The sequence below is a fragment of the Astyanax mexicanus genome, chromosome 6 (assembly GCF_023375975.1).
Source record: "Astyanax mexicanus isolate ESR-SI-001 chromosome 6, AstMex3_surface, whole genome shotgun sequence".
Taxonomy (NCBI): Eukaryota; Metazoa; Chordata; class Actinopteri; order Characiformes; family Acestrorhamphidae; genus Astyanax; species Astyanax mexicanus.
In genome coordinates this window covers 47,324,211-47,343,107 of record NC_064413.1, presented here as the reverse complement: position 1 = coordinate 47,343,107, position 18,897 = coordinate 47,324,211, and the positions used below count along the sequence as shown (strand labels likewise).

Genomic DNA, 18,897 nt, shown 5'->3' with positions numbered 1-18,897 from the left:
CATTGATGATGCCCACTGCGGTCAGTGTCTAAACTAGACGATATATATTTCTAAAAATAAAATAGATTCAATCATACTTGGATCAATTTGTCCCTCAAATAAATCACATTTAATATACTTGTATACGAAAAAAAAGTATTGAAACACCTGGTCCTTCATCCTCCGTTTCTTCTATTTTGCCCTGATTTGTTGAGAGTAACTGTATCTACTGTTCAGGGAGATCTTTTTGCTAGAATTTGGAGCACTGCTGTTAGAGATTTGATTGCATTCAGTGAAAACACCATACTTTATACCCTTCTAGTCCACACCTGGCATTAGGCATGTTGTCAATAGATTCATGTTTATCTGCTCCAGTGTTTCTTATTCTATTGGCAGTTCATCTCTACGGGAATAGCCAAACTGTGCGTGTTTGTGCATTTGCACATCTTTGTCAGCAATGGGTGCCATCTAAAATACTGTACCTAAATGCATTTATTAGAATGGGTGTCAAGAATTAATCCCAGTCATACACCATATTTTTATTTCAATAAAAAATCTACATTTAAAATACTGCACAGTCCAAGACTAAGCTCAATCCCTGTCTAGGAAAGTTCCTCATAGTGTATTTATTGCTACGTCTACACTATTATCTACTTTAGACAAAATTAGGACCTAAGACTGAAATCTGTGCTTAAGTTCAGCTCTGTTGGGCTCTATCTGTTAGACTGGCTCGTAAAATGTAAAATCACTGGCCTGGCTCTATCTGATGGGTTTAACTGAGGAATATAGTACTTTGGCAGAATCTTCTAAAGCCTGTCAGTAGTAGATGATTGCTCCCTCTTGTGGAACACTTTGTTCATTGCGATGGAGTGAGGCTCTCTATAGTTAAACCACACTTACACATGTCAGTGGTTTTCATGAAGCACTTGGACTCCAACTCGTTATTTTTATCCATACAGTTGTATAAATGCAGTTTTGTGAATGAAAATCACTAACTAAATCTTCATCTGTTCTTCAGATGTTTAAGTAAGGAAGATATTTCCCTCTTTTTCTCTATTGTTCTCTCTCTCTTTCTCCTGCTCTCTTACTTTCTCTCTTTCTTTCTCTTTCTTTTAGCTTTGCCTGTATATTTGATCACCTCCTCTCTTTTTGTCCTGCGGCTACAGTGCCTTTTGTTTTAGCTGTTGGAAGCACGTCACAGGTGAAGTCAACACTTTGCTCAGTTCACATAAACGTAAGGCTGTGGAGGCCCGAGGGGACCGCGTAATGGGGATTGCGGGAGAAGCCAAATCAGGTCACCTGATTGGGGAATGCAGCTGGTGAGCCAGGCTGCTCTGTAGTGGGGCGACAGGCAGGTTTGAGAGTCTGTTTTTGTTTTTGTGCTCAAAGGGAATTCTTTGGCTCATAACCATAGTGGAACCTTTTTCGGTGTTTTATGCCACCAAGTTTATTGGTTCTATAAACTATTTTTTTTCACCAAAGTGAAAAACCAAGAAAGAACCAAAGAGAGAAATCATATGAGCATATCCGTACCTTCCTAAGAATAGTAACATTTTATCCTTGAGAAGAATCCTAACAAAAAGTCTATGTCAGATTCATAAGACCCTATTTTAGCAATGTATATGTGAGCCATCAACCAACTTGATGTAGGGCGTGTTGGTGTGTCTTTGGTATTGTGTAGGTGAAAAAGACATGTACAGATTATTTTTGTTTTGGCTGCAATGTGAAATCAGCATATCACTTCCCTTTAAGAGCATGGGTGCATTCGGACTTTGGCAGATTGGTATTTTAACAGTGCAGCACTTCTGCGCATCTCAGCCGAGGAAACTCACCTGCATTCATGCTTTGAAGGTGCACAAGCAGGTCATGTATTTGAACAGCAATATTATTTTATTTTGTATTCTGCCTATTGTTGATATGAAAGTTGGGTTTGTGCACTGCTATGTTTCCTTGTGTGTATGCGCATTGAGCGCACGCAGTGCGCCTACGTTTCCAAGATAGAAATGAATGTATTACGGTTGACTGTTGTCTAGGTTAATTTCAGTCAGTGGCTCACCTGTATTTTCTGTTGCCAATATTAATATGCAAGAAATGTACTTGGACACACCTCATTTCCAGACCACCATGCCTATAGCTTTTTGTCGATATTTAAACGACACAGATGTAACGCAAAAAAAAGGCTGTTCATGGGGTGTAAGATAGCAATGAGCTGGTGAGCAATGGATGGTGAATAAAACCTGTTGTCCATACGTTTGATTTTTTATAACCTGCAGTTTGGTAATGGCAGTCTGAGCAATGCTTTTATACAGAGTGGGGCTGTATATAATGGTGGTTCCAAATGAATGAATATGAAAACATTGGTAAATGCCAGAATCTTTATACAAATTTGTAAGTGGGTTTAAACAGTCTTACTGTGGGCTTTTCTAGATATTTTTTTGTTTACAGTTTAGCAACAAAGCAGTGTTTGGCAATGGAGCTCACATGGAACCTAAAGGAAAACTAGAATCATTCAGAACAAAAGAACAATGATGCACTGACGAATGCATTATGATGCAACCACACTTCATAATTTCTAACCACATTACATCCTTATATTATACTACATCAGGGTAGATGCTATTTTTATTTTTTTCCTGATCTTTAGTGATCTGAACCAGTTGGTGTAGTGTAGTGGATAACAACACTGCTTTTCCTGTGGCAGGCTAGGGTTTAATTCTCCAGCTAAGCAAGCTCACCATACTCCATCAGTAAGAGTCCCTGTCAAGACAAAACTCAGAAATATACATTAACATACATTGCTTTGACATGTGTACCAGGAAATCAGCAAGATAATGGCTTGAGAAAGCCCACGCCTGTATAAGTTGTGAGGTTTTATCGTGTGAGTGAGGTTGAACCGGTTGGCCAGTGTTCTCATGGCAAGGCTCACATAAGCAAAACCTGATAGTGAGTGCCAGAGTAATGGGATATTCTATTTCCAAAGTTCTGTGGGCATTTAACATTTATTGAGCCACAGTGTCACATGTGTACCGGGAATTTGTTATAGAGGACATTACATTTCACAGTGGACAGCACAGTGGGTGGTAATGATTGTGACCAGCAATGTATGGTTAGAATTGTCAGTGCAAACAAATAATGATTCTATAATTCTGGCAGAAATCACATCCTTTTTCAATGAAGGAAGCCCAACACATATATATCCTATAGGAGGGTGGACCAATATATCCAATAGGTGGCACAAGGACCAGATGTGGCCCGCAAGCATGAAACATCTGGCATGTGAGGTTGTGTGAACTATAATGAATGATAAGCCTTCCCTGTCTGTCTGTTATAAGGGCGTTTTTTCCCAGCCGTGTCCCAATTTACTAGCCGGGGCAGTGATAGGGTATTAGACGGCAAACCTGAGGACATGGGTTCGAGCACTGTGTTTGTTTATTTATGTTTTCCTTTCTTCTTGGGTTTACCTGCTTTGAGATCAACTGTTCTGCAATTGGGTTTAACAACCCTCTGGGCTGGAGAGCTACTAGTCTGTAGCACTCCATCCCGTTACACTTTATTTTCCAAAACAGATTTTTTTGGCTTGGAAAATTTCTGGCCTGCAGCCAAACTTAATTGCCGACCCCTGTCCTATAGGTTACTGCAGCATGTCACTGTATAGTATTCAGTATTACGCCTGGATTAGGAAAATCAAATCTCTAAGTCATTGATTAGTTTTACTTCTCAGATATACTGGAATTAAATATTTAAATGATTTGATCTTATAGTTTTTGGTCTGACAGAGACTGTTATTGGTAAGTTAAGTTGTCTTAAATTTAGCTATATTGTCTTTGTGACCTAAACAGCCCTGGTCAAATAAATACTCAGGAAGTCCCTTTTGCCAGGGTTTAAAACAACTATGCAAATCAGTCTGATGTTTCTTCATTTGGTAAAAATTGACTCTTATATTTTCATTCACCTTTTGTTTTCTGTAAACCACTAAGACCGTTGAGTGTGCTGAGACTAAGGACATAGTCAGAGGAAGTGAAATGTGGAAACTGTGAGATGGGAATGTTTTCTGGAGTTGCTGGGCGTCTATTTTGTTTGGAGTTTGTGGAGTTTATGTTAGGGCTGTTAAAATGAATGGTCTCTGGTTCATACCTAAAACAGGAGGCGAGTTTCTTTCTTAGTGCTTTTGAATAATCCAGCCAGCCACAAGTACTTTTGAGTGATACGACACTATGCCTGTCTGCTATGAACATCCGGCACTTGTTGACTTGAAGGAGGAGATAATGATGGAGATGATTACTATACGAGCACTCTGAATGAATGCTACTAGAGCAGTATCAGCATTTCAGAAGTGCAAGCCAAAGAGCAGACAGAGTAATGATAATAAACTGTATGCTGGTTTTCCAGACACAGTAAGTAGGCCTCCTCACAGACTGAAGGGATACATCAACCAGATATTATATAATTTGCTTGTTGAAACATTCACTCTTCATGTGTTATCCTGAGTAAAGACCTTTTTAGCATACTTGTTCCTTTTATAGTCCAAAATTATAGTCATTATATAATTAAATCTTTCATGATGAATCATAAATGTTTAATCAGCTGTGATAATTAGCTTCTGATCAGTAATCAAACTGCAGACTGAGGATTCCCTACCCAGCCAAGCTGCTGTCATTGCATTTGTGTTTGTCATTGAGTTGTAAGTAACATAAAACTCATACCAGCAGGATGCATTCATGCAGTTACCAAATGAACTATAAAAAATGTTTAAAAAAATATGTCAGCACCAGATGTTAAGCTAACATGAATTTCCCTTAATATTAAACATTTACAGTGAAAAACTTACGGAATTTAATTACAGAATTTTTCAACTATAGAATATCAAAGCTGTAAGCTGCTCGTCACTTTTTGACATTTGAATATGTTCTTTAAATTTTGTCTTGAAATAGAATATTTTTTTTATTTTGATTCCATTGACAATTTTCACAAGAGCTGTCATACAAAAGAAAAATAGTGACTCTACTCACCACCATATTGATGTAAACCCCATATGGAAGTAAGCCTTATCAAAGCCCTCATCTGGATCACCTACCAACCAAGAGCAATTAATAAGTCCTTTCCTTAGTTTAACAACCATGTGCCAGAAATTGTGGAATTTTGGAATTTTGTGACCCACAAAATGAGTAGAACTTTTGGTGGAGAATCTGCAAAGCAGCCCTAGAATATCACACTACCACCACCATGTTTTACGTTCAGTATTATGTTCTTTTTCTAAAATTGTCTTAATTTATGCCAGATGTAACGAAACACACCTTCTAAAAAGTTCCGCTTTTGTCACGTCAGTTCATAGAATACTTGTTTTCTTTGTTCAGCAGTGTTTTTTGCCTTTCCCTTTAAAAAAACATTTTCGTCTCTTCCTTTTTATTCAATCATTAACACTGACCTTAACTAAGGCAAGTGAGACATGCAGTTCTTTAAATGTTATTCTGGGTTCTTTTGTGACCTCCTGGATGAGTTGTCCATGCCCTTTTGGAATCGGTTGACCAGCCACTCCGGGGAAGGTTCACTAGTGTTCCATATTTTACTGTTTACAAACATGGTCACTTTACTTGCACTGAGACACTTTATCTCCACTGCTCTAATTCACATTATCATGCTGCTATAGCACACTTGCACTCTGGACTTCATGTTGCTGAACCTTCTACTCTCTATTTATTTTTTTTATTCTTTGGGATATTTATCTATCTATTTTGTATATTCTATTTCTTTTATTGTATTCTTTTTTTATCTATATATCTATTAACAACAGCTCTTGGGGTGTAAAACTGGATCGTGAGATCACAATTTCGTTCCACCTCATGTACCACATGTGATGCGAATGACAATAAAAATCTCCTTGAATATTTTCTTTACTTGTGAATAATAGCTCTCACTGTGGTCTACTGGAGTCCAAAAGTTTTAGAAATGGCTTTGTAACCTTTACCAGACTGACAGATGACAATGACGTCTGGGTCATGATGTTTTATAATATAATCAAATAGTCGTGAATATGTTGCATAGGCACGTGAATTTGTATTTTTTTTTTATGAGTTTTAAAATCTAGTATTATGATGTTGATGCTACCACAGCCTCGTAGATCTGGGACTGATAGGCTCAGGGAGGATTGTGGGTAAACTAGGCCGGGGGTTGGTGATGGATGAGTGCCCCCATCCTCTTCACATCGAGGGACACATTACAGAGAGTGGGATGAGCATCTGATGACACTCTGTTTACACCGTTCCTCTCCATCATGGATAGGAAAGGACCAGACGGCATTAAAATCTGAACAGAGAAGTAGAGAAGAAGCATTTTTCATCCCCCCGAGGAAGCCAGAGAGAGAGAGAGAGAGTGAATGAGTAAATCTTCCTCTAGATGTGAGTTCCCCTTTCAGAAACAGACCCTCTCCCTCGCTCACACAGCCTGTCCTTGCTCTCCCTCTTTCTGGCTGGGGATCGCCTGAGGTTTTGGCTGGAGGAGCTGAGTGTGATCTGAAACAGGAATCGGCCACATGCTCACTGTGTGAGATGCGTCGCAGTGCTGCTGGGCTTCTGAGGGAACGTTCTGGGTCATAAGGTTAAGCAGGACTGCAGGTTATATTGGGCTTCTGTGCTTAATTGAAAGAAATTTGCATGACATTTTAAGTGGAGAGCGATACATGAAGAGAAATCATGTGCTTGATACTGACAGCATTTGTCATATTGTTCAGTTTATTCCTGAGAGGTGCTACAGGGCTCTTGGGTCTCACGCATTTCAGGCAGTTTACACGCTCACGTGCCACACCTTGTATTTCTCACGCACAGACATTACTAGAACAACACCTACCAAGGTGCACCGCTATTTTTAACTGTGGATAAAGAGCAGCTACAGTCACCGAACAGTTTCCTGTATAATTCCGAAGAAGCTAGCCACACACCAGTCAATAATCAAAAAATAGCATTGTTGTAGACAGACAGACAGTGTATGATGCGGAAGTGCCATACGCAATGAGTAACCTACTGTACAGTAACTCATCTCATCATTTGATCTTGTATTTCCTAATGAAAATTAGTACGGAATGTTGGGAAATATTTTCTACAGCTAATTCACATGCAGTGCTTTTCCTCAAAGAAAGAGTAAGGGAAAAACTAATACTGAATTAATACTGATTGTATACATTTACTAAGTGTATACGTTTTAGCCTGTTTTTTTTTTTAAGCTAACGAGGCATATACAGTTTTTTTAATTGAAAATCAATTGAAAATCTTCTAGAAGAAAGTGTGAACCAGGGATCGGTAAAAAAAATTGTCAAGCACTGAGTGGATATGGTGGAGGGTCTACAGTACCACTGCCCCGGCTAGTGAATTGGGACGTGGCCAGGAAAAAACACCATTATAAGAAGATAGGGAACCTGAGAGAACAAGCAGAAAAACTAAAAAACAGGCAGAAAATAACGTCACGCAGAGAGCGACAGAAAGACAGGCGAGGAATATAAACAAAAGCTCACCAGAGAAGTATTCTATTTTTTATTTTTCATTATCTTTCATTATAGTTCAAACAACCTCACAAGCCTGATGCCTTATGCTTGCGGGCCGTCGGGTCGCCTATTGCCGACCCCTGGTGTAAACTGTTCAATTGATATCCTAAAGAAAGCTGCATATACTGTACTTTATTAGAACATATTGTGATAAACTTAAAACTTGCAATGAAAACTGTTTTAAAAACAGTCAGGGAGAAGGTTATGAGTAAAAGAGAAAATAGATAAAACATTTAAACTGATTAATTTCATACACTAGGTCTAGTGATTTCTTATGCAAATTTACAAATTTCTTATGTAAATGAAAAAAAAGCCAATCAACATTCAGTCTAAGATGTTTGAAGCTGGTGTGCCGTGCTCATATATGGAAGGCAGCCAACACAGTTAGTAATCAGTTTAGGGTCTATTTATCTTTTATGAACTTTATATGATACAGTAGATCTGATTTTCTATTAAATGTAATTGAGTCTCACAACAGTTTCCCAGCTGCAGTCCTGTAGTCCACCTGCACTCCACCATTTAAGCAGAGATGTTCGGCTAATGAGGTGACTCAGGTGCAGAAAAAAAAGACTGTGTGTGCAGGTGGGCCTCCAGGACAGGAGTTTGGAAAAATCTGCCCTGAAAGAAAATGACTGACTTGCGTATGAAGCACACTCTTTCTTTCCTAATATGGAAAGGTTGATTCGAGTTCACTGGAGATGATTCCATCAACTGGAAATCAAGGCTGCTTCAGACTTGTTCCAGTATCTGAATAAGTCTCCTCAGGGGCACCGCTGGTGATTAATGGACATGTGGGGCTAACCCTCTGTGGCACGACCATCCAGAATAAATAAAAAAGATCCCAAAATGTCTGTTCAAAGTGAAAATAGGTGTAAAATAGATTTTTTTCCATTTTAATCCTTTGGGGAAGAGGATACATGTGATATTTCACTGTTTATAATTAATTTAAATTTGATGGTTTGGCTAGTCTACAAACATGATCAACCAGACCAAGCAAATTAATCATTAGGGCTAAAATCAAACCAACTAGCTTACCAATATAAAGTTTTTTTCTTGATGACTGGCTTTTCAACCACCTTGACCATCTGAAAGTATGAAAATATGGGTGATTTAATTCTGTGGATAATCTTTAAATAGTTAATACATTGTTTTTCTCATTTGTCAAGATGGCCTTGACCCACTTGACCCATACACTCAAAGTCCCACTTTATTTTGAAATGTAGCCCCTCCTCTAATCTGTGTCTGTCCTCTCTCATAGTCATTGTTAATGAAGTTTCCTGGCTGTTTATGTGTGAGAGTGTTATATATATGGCTTGGACTGTAGAAGGATGTAGTGGTTTGGGACTCAGCGGAGTATCTGCAGTATGAATTGTGTTCAGTAAATATGCGACTATTTAAACTGGTTCTCATCAACCTGTTAGGTACTGGAATTACCCTGGAGTAGTGCTGCGTCCAACAAAAAGACATAACTGTCCTGTTTTTAAATAATGATGTTATTATTTATTAGTGTAGGACATGCTGTAATTAAAATGAGACAGATTCCGACCTAAAATAAATATCTGCAGTATGTAGTCTGCTGTGCCTGTTAAAATAGGAGTAAGCATGTCTTCCTGTCAGTTTTATTTGTAAAATTTTCCTCAAAAGAAAATGAAGACATTGGCCTTATGTACATTGATTGAAAAAGCACAGCATGCAGTCTTATACTTACTGTTCACAATTGTTATAGGGGAAGAGTTGCCAAAATGTCCGGTTTTGGACTGAGCAGTGCTGTGTCAAGCTCTGCTGTCTGATCAGGTTTCACTGTAAATGCATTTTATTTAATAAATTAGTTCTTATTAAGATAATTCAAGTAATATTGAGTGAGTCTTGACAGTGGTCTATATAGTGATTTGTCATCATACATGGTGGCTCTTATCTGGGGTGCTATTAACTTGCAGTTTTTGAAGCTGGTAGCCCTGATAAACCTATACTTATCATTTTCTAGGGCGGTCCTGATGAGAGCCAGTTTCATCATTACGTTTTTGATGGTCTTTGCGACTGCATATGAGGATACTTTTCAAGTTCTTGATTTTTTTTCTGATTGACTGACCTTCAAGTACTTTTGTTCTTTACTTAGTTAAGTAGTTCTTGACTTGAAGTTCAGCACAGCTGTTAACTGAAAGCCATTCCAGGTGACTTTACCTCATAATGCTTACTGAGAAAATCCAGCAAAGATGTGCAAAGCTGTCATCTAAGAAAGAGGTGCTACCTTAAAGAATCGAAAATATATATATAATAATTTAAAATTGTTTAACACTTTTGTTTAATAAATAATTGCATATATTTTTCTTCATAGTTTGGATGACTTAGCATTAGTTTTTGCATTTTAACTTTTGACTGGTACTGTACACTGATATGCCAAAAGTCATAAGATAGCAAAATATAAATTGATCATGGAGTGTTACTTTAGAGGACAGCTCAGGAATACCCACACCTGTATAAGTTGTGAGGTGTTATCTTGTGAATGAGGTTGAATACTGGCCTCCATGCTTTTTACATGGAAAAGTGAATCATCGAACATTAAGCAAGGCATTTAGTGATCTGGATATTCACATTTAAGGGATAGATAATAGGGCACAAGTTCAGACTCAATGAGTGTTTCAGCTTTGAGTGCTTTTTGAATTAGGGTGTGTACAAGGCAGCCAATCATTTACATATAATACAGTCTTAAAAGCACAGTAATGGACAGATTTTGTTTAATGCATTCTCTACAGCATAAAAATAAGTTGGAAATTGTTCTGTAACATTTTTTTTAAACATAAAAGCTTACAAATGTTATGAGTGGATTACAAAGAAAACTATAAAATTTGGGGAAAAATGTTTTACTTGTGTTCCTTGTGTTACAATGCAAGAACAATTAGTAGGAAGGCAAAAGAAAGGAGAATATATAACCAAACAAATGAAACCAAAAACAGTTAATTAATCTTTTAAAGCTATAAAAAGAACAGCAACACAAATACATTAAAAGAGTAAAATAAAAAGATTTACTAGAGAACGAGTCTAAATTTATGGACGCATGCTGAGCACAGAGTTCTTTGGCATTTCTGATTTTGGCGCAGCTGAAATCTGGCAACCTTAACCAGGTGTGAGGCCAATCTGACATACTGTAACTACTAACCACACATACGCATTACATGAAGGGTTTCATTGCAAGTCTGCACGTTTTGATCTGACTTCACTGTAGCAGCTGCCACCTGCACATCTCTGCTGGTTGTAAACACACCCATCACAAACAGCTGTGTCCAATCAGGCAGGGAACGGAGGGGGTAGGTGCCCACGCATGACCAGAACATGATGAAGTTCAGGCTTAATGGAAAATAATTACGTAAATGCCAGCATAGCTCATGGTAGCATCATTGTTCCTCGTACAGTGTGAGGAGAATCAGAGAGAGTGAGAGAGAAAGAGAGAGAGAGAGAGAGAGAGAAAGGGTGGATCTGCCTTGCAGCTGTGACAAGAGAAAGAAACACAGACAGATTAGAAAACAGTTTCCGAAATCCGGGTGCTCCGTGACTGGATTCTTCCACGCACACGCATACACACACAACTAAGGGCTTTCCCCTGCTCCTTCTGCTTTATTAATCAAATCAGTCTTCTATTGTTTCAGTTCTCCATGCGTCCATGTGTGGCTGTGTGTGTGTGCATGTTGCACTGAATGAATTGCATGTTGGTTACATATGGGTACATTATGTACTTGCACGTTGTAATGGAATGGTCCATACACTCATCAGGAACCTGTCCAGCTTTGGACGGTGCTTGGAGAGAGCTTCCTCCGACATTTAATTTCCTGCCAACTTCAAAGACTGGCTGTGTTTCCAGCATGTGATTCCAGCTCTTTCCATTAACTAGATTCATTGTTTTGACTGAATGTTTATATGTTACTCTGCACTCATTCATGAGACTTAGAGCTTATTTCCAGTAAATACAGTAAAACTAACATGTAAGCGCGCACACTCACACACAGCTTGCCAAGTCCCTATACATTGAATGGGTACCGTCAATAGAATAGGACTTTCTGTAGTAGATACACATTAACATTTTGGCAGAATACCTAATACTGGCTGTGAACTAGAGGAGTATAAAGCCCTCCATTAGTGAGCCGTGGAACTGTGTTATCTGGACTGATGTTGCTGCATCTGATACTTTTAAGATGTTTTGTAATATAAATCCATCCCAGCACACCAGAGACAGTTTTAATATACCCTCAGATTATCAACAATTGAGCTGGTCTAACTGTAGTGTTTTTTACATACTCTACATTCGTAAAGTTTAGACACATCGTCTTATTCATTGTTTTTTGTTTTATTTTGTATTTTTTCTTACATTGTAAATTAATACTGAAGTCATCCAGACTACGAAGGAACATATATGAAATGCTGTAGTAAACTTTTATTTTTTTATTTGCACTTTCACTTATGTACGGTACAGTATTAATGCATTGTTCTGATTAGTATACAGCACTTTTAACCCCTAAAATGAACATGCTTACAACTACTTTACATTATGAAACAGAAAAAATACTGTTTATGAGGTTGTGTAAAAAAAGCCTATGTGGTTACACATCTGTAAAAAGCCTTTAAAATGTCACATGGGCAGTAGCTTTAATTTGTGAATGCAACACATAATTTCCAACTTAGCTAGCTTTCCAAGCCTAAAGTTTAATGTTTTTTTTTTTTTTGTAACTGCTTTAGCCCTATCTGGATGGGAGTCATTTCTCAGGGGGACGTCTGTGAAAAATATTTCACACTTCTATTCAGTGATAAACCTCTAACATCCAGACTGCAATTGAAAAACAGGAGGACCAGTGATTTGTTTTTTTTTATTTTATTTATTTTTTTTTTTTGCTTTCTCGGTCACATAACATTGCATTCAGTAGCTCCTATATTTCCACTCGCTGTTGTGTTTATGTGGATTTCCATGGAAACACGCACCCAATGTGTAATTACGGTGTGTGGCAATGGATAAATAGCTGTTTTATTAAACACGAGGTGATGAAACTCATCTGTACGGGACTAAAATGAACGAAAAAAAGTAGATAATTCAGCCTGCAATTTGCTCAAAGGATGCCTGAGAAAAACACATACATGGTAGTTCCGGATGGGAATAAAATGACCCCCAGACCCCCTGAGAAACTATTCCTGTCCGGATAGGGTTTTTGAGAATGTGGTGGTGGGGATAGAAAACAAATGTAGAGGTTAAAATACTGGTTCTGGTCTGAGTAAGCCAGTGCTTTAGGGCTCATATCCAGATTCTTATGATTTAAGGTGTTAAATAATCCCTTGACTAAGTTTCCGTGTACTTAGCAGACATCAGTGAGGGGAGTCAGCTTTAACGAGAATGAAAGCAAACAGGAGCCACAGACGTGCCTCATTCAGCTGTATCTACTCATTCTCCATGAAAGGCCACAGCTGGACTCCTGCACTGCCGTTATTTCCGGCCAGCCAGACGCGCCGCGAGCCCGGGCGTGTGACAGCAGCATGGGCCCAACTGAATCACTGATTCACTGAATCACTAAAGCCACGGCCTCACTGAACAGCGGGCTGAGTGAATCAGGACTTCTTCTCAGGACTCTTAGTTTCTGTGGGTTTCTGAATCAGGAGCAGATAGGCCGGATTAAAGGAAACGGTAGGCTGTAGAGGAATGAACACAGGGTGAACACAGGGTGAACAGAGGGTCTGTTCTAACCCTATAAAGCCAACTTTGAGTTTTTTCTCTCCTTATTTTCTTCCTCCGCTGTGTTTTTAATTGGAGCAGTGTGTGAGCGTGATGACTGCTGCACTCGCTGAGTGTTTGCAGAAATTCCCTGCGCCTTGTTTTGGCAGGAGAAGATGTGTGAGGTGAACAAAATATTTGGCCAGTGATGCTGACGGAGAACACACTACGCATTCAGCTTCCTCCTTTTCCCCCACCTTCTTTTATTTCTCCTTCTACTTCTTGTTATTCTTCATTCTAATCTTCCACTCCTTATGCTTCTTCTTCTTCTTCTTTGTCATGTTCTTCTTCTTTTTCTTCTTCTTCTTTGACATATTCTTCTCCTTATTATTCTATCCAATCTTCTTCTTCTTCTTCTTCTTCTTCTTCTTCGACATATTCATCTCCTTATTCTTCTATCCAATATTCTTCTTGATCTTGTTATTGTTCTTGTTCTTGTTCTTCTTCTTCTTCTTCTTCTTCTACACAATCTTCTCTATATTATTCTCTTATCTTCTCCTTTTTTTATTTATTCCTCCTTATATGTATTCTTTTAATTATTCCCCTTTCTTCTTCTTCTTCTTCTTCTTCTTCTACATATTCTTCTCCTTATTCTTCTATCCAATCTTCTTCTCTTTTTCTTATTTTTTTCACATAATATTTTCTATATTCTGCTCGTAATTCTTCTATCTTCCTAATCTTTCACCTTCTTCTCATCTCTTTTTTTTCTTTTTCATCTTCTTCTTTTTCTTCCTCTCATCATTTTCTCATCCTGTCCTTCTATTTTCCCTTCTCAATCTTCTCCCTTTTTTCTCTTTCCTTCTCCACATTATTGTCTTTGTCTTACTACTCTTCTTCTTCCTCTTCTTATTTTCTAACATCCTCCTTTTCCTCTTCTTATTCATTTTCTTCTTTCTTGTCCTGCTCCTCTTTTTTTCGTATTCTTCTCTGCTGAACTAAAACAATATTCTTCAGCGCTGATCCCCTAAGGTGGTATTATTCAGTCTTTAGTCAGTGTTTCATTTCTGTGGGAATCACCTCTTTGTTTGTGTTTTAACCAGAACTTTCTCATAGTGTAATGGGGAAGACAGTCTGGGTCATTTTATTTCCTGTGAATATCTCATGAGTAAATAATCTCTCGCAGTTTTAATCTGAATGATCATCCTCAGAATTTACAGTAAGCTCTGTATTGTGTACACATTGGCTTATTCCATATTTACTGGATGGCCTATTTGCCTTTTCCTGTGTAGGTGACCTGGGTCATGATGTCATCACGGTGGCCACACTCATTCACAAACACACTGACTGTGTAATGGTGATTCTTGTGATGCAGCTTCCTCTGGAAATGCTATGTCACGGTATTTCTGTGGTTTACAATTGAGGCCAAATATAGAAACTATTCCCGTAGGCTCCTCACACTTCAGTTTCTGTTCCCAGGATGTATTGCAACGTTCTTCCAGAATCTTTCCTCCACTTCACTCATCTGAGCTTCAATTCATTGTGAAATGCTTGTTTTGTTGATATGACTAATAGGATACAATGCACAATAGATGTTGTGTGGTATCGCTATTATAATGTTTATATACTGTCATTTCCTTTGAAATAATAATGAGCTCTGAGTTCCTCAAACAGCATTTACCATGTGAGGATAGTATTGAACTGTAAGGTAGCGTTTGGTAAGAGACACATCATCATTTAGGATACTCATCATCATTTAATGGTGCTTTGTGTTGCAATATGTTGGGAAAGCTTGCCGCTCACACTTAAGAAATACATCCATGATTTGTGGATTTACTAAATGTAAGAGCTAGTATTTTATCCTGGGGTTACAGGGAAAAAGAAATTCACTCAGTCTGGTCTCAAGAGGAAATTGTACATATGCTACAAATAGCCAACTTCAGAATTAGTACATTGTGTTCTAAATACACACGTGGACAAAATTGTGAAAAACCCACAATGGTTACAGAAATAACGAATCTGACAAAACTAATAAAAAAATACAAATGCTATGAACATGAACAAATGACATTGACAATGACATGGGCATTGTTGTTTAACCATGCTTCAAGAGAATTATAAAAAAATAATAAACTCATGAAACAGGCCTGGACAGAAATGATGGTACCCATAAATTTATATTTTGTAGCACAACCTTTTGAGGCAATAACTGCAGTCAAACGATTCCTTTAAATGTCAGTAAGACTTCTGTACGTGGGGTGTGTGTGTAATGGTGATAAGAGGAAGTACAGAACCCTGGTTGAGGAATTTGTGGTGTGCTGCAAGACGAACCATCTGTAGCTGAACATCACCAAAACCAAGGAGATGTGCATAGACTTCAGAAGGTCCAGGCCCTCTGCTCAGCAGCCAATCTCCATCGAGAGGGTCGATGTGGAGGTGGTCAAATCCTACAAGTACCTTGGTGTGCACAGACCAGACTGTACTTCCTCAGAAGGCTCGGGTCCTTCAACATCTGCCAGAAACTCCTGCTGATGTTCTACAAGTCTGTGGTAGCCAGCGTCCTCTTTTACGCTGTAGTGTGTTGGAGAGGCAGCATTAGCAAGAGGGACGCTGGACGACTGAACAGGCTGGTGAGGAAAGCTGGTTCTGTGTTGGGACTAGAGCTGGAGTCCTTAACACCACTGGCAGAGAGGAGAGCCCTCAGCAAGCTGCTGAACATCATGGACAATGTTCCCCACCCTCTGCACAGCACCATCACCGGGCAGAGGAGCTCATTCAGCGGCAGACTACTGGCTGAGGAGGTATTTTGTCCCTCAGGCCATAAGGCTGTTCAACTCCTCTCAGCACAGCAACCTAAAGAGCCTGTTACGCTTTTTTTATTACCATCACTCCAATAGATATACCCCTGTCTCTGTAGACATAGCCTCAGAGATGCCCTGTCTGCTTACATCTCTACAAGCACTTCTTTATTTAGAGTGTTTTTGCACTGTCTGTATGGCTAACATCAGTTATCCTCACAATATGCAGAATATCAGCTGGTGTTCATTGTTGTTTTATTTTGTGTTCAACTGCACTTTCTCCATTCTCCATTACACACACACGCACATTAAAGACTGTACTTTTATACTTAGTTTATAATTTATTGTATGAATTGTAAAATATGTATAAAATATAAGTTCTATATGTACACATGTTTTATGAGACCTTATTGCTTACGCTTCTATTCAGAAGTTTGGGATCACTTGTCATTAAAATTAAAATATCCCAACTTAAACACCAAAACATAAAAAAGATGATTTACTCACTTTCCTCATTCCCCAATATCTTCCTAAAATTGTCCCAACAAAACATCTGCCAGATTTATGATGTTTTTTTTTTATTTGATCCCATTTTCCTCATAAATTGAACAAATCCCAAATAAGGAAACATTCGTGAATGTTGGAATCTTCGTAAACACTCTCTGACCAAGTGATCACTTGAATCATTTGACGGACCTTTATTTTTTTAAGTGTGTACAAGAAGCTGTGTTTAATAATACTGAAACGTGTAAGCTATGAGTCTACCCTTCTTAAACACTAAAACAGAAACTTATTTCTAAAAACTACAGTCAACCTCTTCCAGTTTTGCTTTTATTCTGTGAAGCACAGCAAAAGAAAACACACATTGATTTAATCTGAAACCATATGCGCGCATGCAACTCGCTCCACATCCACACAAGTAACTCTGACAAAGTATGCGGAGAAATGAACATGTTTAGATGTTGGCCATGAGCTTCTGTTTAATCTGATGAATTGTTGCTACATGAGTGATGTATGATGGCCTGCAACAGAAGCATCGAACCAGATGGTAGAAGAGTTTTCACTGTGGGAACAATAAGACCAACGTCTTATAAACGAAAGGAGAAAAAAACACAGAAACTTTCTGCTGTGTGACATTTTATATGACTTCATCTCTTAGAAAAGGTCTACTGAGACCAAAAAACACAAAAAAAAAAACAGAACCTCGTCTGCCATCAGCTTGTCCGGTCTGATTCGTCCTCCGTCCGTGTGTATTTCTCTGCCCTTGCCGCGGGGGACGTGCGAACGGGGGGCATTTTAGGTTTACAGCCACATTAATGTCAGTGAATGGGGTTCCTGTGATCTGCGAGCGAGGGAGGGATGAAAGAGATGCGAGGAAGAGGAGGATGAGAGAGAATAAGACGAGTGATGGAATCCCTCTCCGTTCTTTCAGCTCCTGCACGGCGGTGACTCACCTACGCGTGGGTGCAGTGCGATCCCTCCGCACACCTGAAACCCCCACCAGCGGCTCTGATCAAATGCAGCTCTGCAGCTCTACACGTCAACGGGACACCATCCTCTCCTGCTCTCCTGCCTTTGTTCCCTCCAATTCCCCCTTTCATCTCTCATCCCTGTCATTCACACACTGAGGTCAGCTAGAGAGAGAGAGAGAAAAAGAGAACTGTTTTTTTAATGGGAAAACACTTGATGTCATTCTTCACACTTACATTAAGCAACACACTTTAGAAAAAGTATTTTACTCTCTCTTCATTTTTATATGTAGTCTGCAACTAACTGTACAAAGTTAGTTGCAGTTTTTTCTTTAGGTCTGACATTAGTGTAAAAAGCTCAGTGTAATTAATCGGCTAACGTTTGTGTACTTAGACCTGCTGGACTTTTTTGGTCATTTTTGTACTTGGCCTCAGCATGCGCTCTAATCAAATGTATTTTTTCATTTGTATGAGTTTAAGCACAGCTTAAGACAATATTTATTTTATAATCACTAGTGTGTGCTGACTCTCTCACAGCAGCTCAGGGCTAAACTTGGTCATAGTAGCTTCGGTTTGAGGAACAGAAATGAGTTTTACTGTATTTTTTGCTATTACTTCTACTTTTACTATTAAAACATTACATTTACTGGATTGCTGCACTGTAAAAACTCAAGGAAGGCAGTCTGAGACACTCATTCTGGGTGAAGGGAGTGGCTCTACCAAATGAGTAGGTGAGTCTGGGCTCTACTGCACAGAATCTGCTTGCAAATTTAACACCCCTAGAGCATTTCTGGCTTCAGCTCTGTAGAGCTAAATTAAATAGAACCACAGTGTATTTGTTTTTTAGTGTTAAAGTGTGTGTTCTGTTGAAAAATAATAAATAAAAATATATAAATAAATAAAATACATTTAAAAATCCCTCTCAGGATGCTATGTTGCTTTTCAATATATAAATTCCATTGCTAGTCAGAAGTTCACTTTCTTCGGCCTAATTAAAGTTTCAAGGTTTTACACACACACATTAATATAGCTATATAAATACACTTAGTCTATATTAATACTCTTAGTCTGAAAGTTTTAAGCATTTGGAATGCAGGATCCATCAAGAAGTTGTCATAGTTGAGGGTCCAGAGGAAGAAGATGTGACGTTTTGGCTTTCGAGGACCGAAAGCATTTCCCTGACCGTAACACAGATGGCTCAGTTCCAGCACCACTTGTTATATGCACTAGATGGACTGGAAGTGAGGGAGTTCAGTCCGGATGATGTCCTCAGCTGATCACACCACCTGTTGGAGAGCTCGCCTTTCCTGTTTGTAGCTGTTCCTAAACAAGGCTGTGATGTAATGGATATTATTTTATTATAAACAAATCAACAAGTCAAATTATATTAGTTATATTCATTCATTATGTTTATAATTATAATTATATGTT

The 18,897-nt window shown here is 38.6% G+C and overlaps 1 protein-coding gene across 1 annotated transcript in view; it reads left to right on the top strand.

The window, feature by feature from the left end:
• The window catches only part of sugct (succinyl-CoA:glutarate-CoA transferase), a 224,727-nt gene that overhangs the window by 176,310 nt on the left and 29,520 nt on the right, over positions 1–18,897 (top strand). The gene's annotated exons all lie outside the window — the stretch shown is intronic.